This window comes from Adelges cooleyi, unplaced genomic scaffold, assembly GCF_023614345.1.
Source record: "Adelges cooleyi isolate 19-005CV unplaced genomic scaffold, UGA_ACOO_1.1 ACOO_flye_CR_arks_rails_tigmint_CR_PRNA_651, whole genome shotgun sequence".
NCBI lineage: Eukaryota > Metazoa > Arthropoda > Insecta > Hemiptera > Adelgidae > Adelges > Adelges cooleyi.
Window position 1 is genome coordinate 15795244 of NW_026096352.1, and position 4242 is coordinate 15799485.

Sequence of the window (4242 nt, forward strand, 5' to 3'; positions counted from 1 at the left end):
TTAACATTTGCAATTAATTAATTTGGATTACATTATGTGCAAAATAAAATATAAAGGGATATAATATTCATTATTTAACAAATGTAATTTATACTATATTTATACAGTTTTATTAAAGTATGACGCAAATGGCAATGTTATTTGTAAGGAAACAGAACGTTCATGTGTATAAAAAAACAATAAGTAGCGCCGAAAAAATAATTCGCAGTCAAAAAAACAATTTTGGTTAGCGTTGTATAAAATACATTTTTGCAATAATTGTCCAATATTCCAAATATCCCCAATATAATATTATCACCAAATGAGTACCAAATAAGTCAAATTGTTAGATATATGTCAATAAAAAATGATCCTGTAAATATTTAGCTGGGCCAAATCATTATTTAGTTCTTCCAACTAGAAGTTTATCGTGTCCCTATATTAAACCATGGTAAAAGTAAGGCTGTTGTTTATAAAAACTTTTACAATTAATTAATTTGGATAACATCATGTGTAGAATAAAATATACAGGGATATAATATACATTATTTAACAAATGTAATTTAATAGATTAGGATTAGGGATTATGTACAACAGGGTCTATTATTTGGGTTTTACCAAAAGGGGCCTTTACATTATATACAAAATTATCATTAATATTATGGTTTAAACAAGTAATGAACAAAACATTTCTAGTGGGACTGATTTAATAAAAACTTGATCCACCCAAAATATGGTTGTTACCTATATGGATTAAGGGTACAGTAAATTTGTAGTTGAAATAATTAATTACAAATTTTTAATTTTTATAAACATTTATTTGGCCCAATTATTTATTCAGTTCCTCCAAAAAGATATTTATCATGTTCCTTTTTTTTCCACGGTTTAATTCTGCCACACATGTACGTTTTTCTGTGTAGGGATCTGGTCTACAATTCAATAGTAAAAATGTATAATGTATACTTCATAATGAACCTACACAAATAATTCAATAAGGATAAGAAACTATTTTTATTTTAAAAATTTGTTAATTTTTTTTTTTTTTTTAATTTACAATTAATTAATTTTGGATAACATTATGTGTAGAATAAAATATAAAGGGATATAATATACATTATATAAAAAATGTAATTTATATTATATAGAACCAATTTTATTAAAGTATGGCGCAAAAGGCAATGTTATTTGTAAAAAAACAGAACAACCATGTGTCTAAAAAACAAGCAAAAATACAATTTTGATACAGAGGTTTAAATCAGAAAATTATTGATGAAAAAGTTTCTTATAAAGAAACCCGTTCAAATAACAAAATATATTGGGCACAAGGTTTACCATGTGATCGCTATAAAAATAAGTAAACTAGTAACTCTTTCAAAAATACAAAGTTGGTCCAACTAAAACTATGATTAATAGAAGGGTACAAAACATTTCTAGTTGGACTGGCTCAATAAAAACTGGGTCCAACTAAAGTTTGGCTATAATAGGGATAAGGGGTCTAACAAAATTTGTAAACGAAATAACTAAATAAAAATTTGTTGCGATAATAATTATAGTTAGGCCAAACCATTATTTAGTTTTTCTAACAAGAAATTTATCGTGTCCCTAAATTAAACCATAGTAGGGCCGTTGTTTTTAAAAACATTTACAATTAATTAATTTGGATAACATTATGTGTAGAAATAGATAAAAAGGGATATAATACAAATTATTTAAAAAATGTAATTTACACTATATTGATACAGTTTTATTCATTTATTATAGTCGGATTAAATATTTCGCTAGCAAAAAAACAATTTTGGTTAGCGTTGTTAAAAATAATTGTCCAATATTCCAAATATTCCTAATGTTATTAGTACCAAATAATTAAAAATGTTAAATATATATTATTATACAGAGCTTTGATACGTGTATGAACTCTTTTTCAGAAATCTAACCTAAAATGTACATAAGTGGGCAAAAAATTGAAAAACATCACTAAATCCCTTTTACAATCAAGAAAAACACCCAAAAAGTTTACATATTTTTGAAATGAATGTTAGTATTCTCAATAAGTTTTTTTTTAAAATATTCGAATTAGTTTTTGTCTGCCACACTATGTATATTTTTCTGTGTAGGAACGTGGTATACAAATCAATAGTAAAAATATATGATATATACTATATGTTAAACCTCAACAAACAATTCAATAAAGATAAGAAACTATTTTTTTTAAAAATAATTTCAATAGTAAATTTTTTTTTTTATTTAACATTATGTGTCGAATTAAATGTAAATGAATATATTATACATTATTTGACAAATGTTATCTAAACTATATTGAACCAATATTATTAAAGAATGGCGCAATAGGCAAAGTTATTTGTAAAATAATAGAACGTTCATGTTTTTAAAAAACACTAGAGCAGGATGAAATATTTCGCTAGCAAAACAATGATTTTGATTAGCGTTGTATAAAACAATTGTCGATATTCCAAATACTCCTAATATCATTAGTACCCAATAAGTCAAAATGTTAGATATATTATTATTCAGAGATTTATATCAGAAATGTATTGATAAATAACTTTCTTTTAAAGACCCGTTCAAATAACAAAATATGTTGGGCACAATATGTACCTTAGAATCGCTAAAAATTTAAGTAAAACAGTAGGTAACTCTTGCAAAATTACAAAGTTGGTCGAAATAAGACTATGGTTAATTTAAGGTACAAAAAGTTTCTAGTTAGACTAGCTTAATAAAAACTTGTTCCAACTAAAAGTTTGGCTATTATAGGGATTACGTTTACAGTAAATTTGTAGTAGAAATAACTCAATACAAATTTGTTCCTGTAAATATTTTTTGCCCCAATTATTTATTTAGCTCTTCCAACTATAAAATTTATCGTGTCCCTAGTGATTTTATTCACTTTAATTTATAACAATTCCTGTAGAGCTCTCCATCGCCTCGATGCATTCATTGTATTATGCATATACTCTACTGTACAAGTTCTCTCGGATAAAATCACTTTTAAATAAACGCATTGATGCTTATTTGTAGCACCTCAATTTAATACTTTCTTACTTTGCTGGTTTACACTGTGCTTGGTTAGGACTGTACTGGCTTGAAAATACTAACTACTGTTTTTCATCGAAGCGTTTATTCGAAAGTGATTTTGTCACTCTCAGATTTAAAAATTCCTGTAAACCTGTAACCTCCCTGTCCCCACTATGCCCCGACCCCACTACGCTTCGTCCCCACTATTCCCCGATCCCTTTGTACTGGTTTTAGCTTCGATGCAAAGCGAGAAGGTATTGGTTTCACTCTGATGTGTGTTTTTTTTAGCTTCGATGCAAAGCGAGAAGGTATTGGTTTTACTCTGATGTGTGTTTTTTTTTTATCTGTATACACTGTAACTTTTTTAATACTGGACCAATTCCTTCGAGTAGCAACTCTATAAATCGCAAATTTCATCTAGTTGGTACTTTGAGGGGGTAAAAGTTGAAAAAGTTTAATTCTTCACAGACGAAAGTTGAAAAAACAAAAAAAAAACCGTACGAGTTTTTAAGTTAGAACTTTTACTGGCTATAATTTCGAGAAAAAAAATCGGATTGAGTTGAAATGTATAAGAAATATTTATTTGGTATGCCCGCACACGTCAGTTGTGTCAAACTTAAACTATACCCATTTCCCACCCCCCTAGGGGAAGTACAATTTTTTTTTTTTTCGGGGTTTTTAGCGGTAATTTTGAAACTTTTGGGTTGAAAATTTGCCAGTAGTTGGAACTCATATGTACCCATAACATATTTAACGGGAAAAAAATTCGGCACTACAGTTTTTTTTTAATTGCCGGGAAACTGTGTTTTCGCAGATTTCGTATATTTTAACAAAAACACCTAAAATCTTTCAAAAAAATTGATCAAATCATTAAAACAATTTTATTTATATCTATGCAGAATGATACTATTAGGTTTTGTGCTCAAGTACCACTTTTGACTTAAAGTTTACACAAATTCAATTTTTTTTTTTTTTTTTTTAACTAAAAACCCGGTGTACCAGATGTGAGAAACGAACAGACACTAAAAAATATCAGTTGGTAACGTCTATCCGTGTTAGATTAGGTTAGGGCCCAATATTTAGTATCATAATATTGTGTTTATTACATGATATCACAGGCGACAAAAATCGTGTAACTGATTATAGTAGACACTCGATTTATTGGGAAAAAAACCTATCCGTGTACTTATTAAGACACTTAATGATTCTGATACGACAAAACCACTGTCG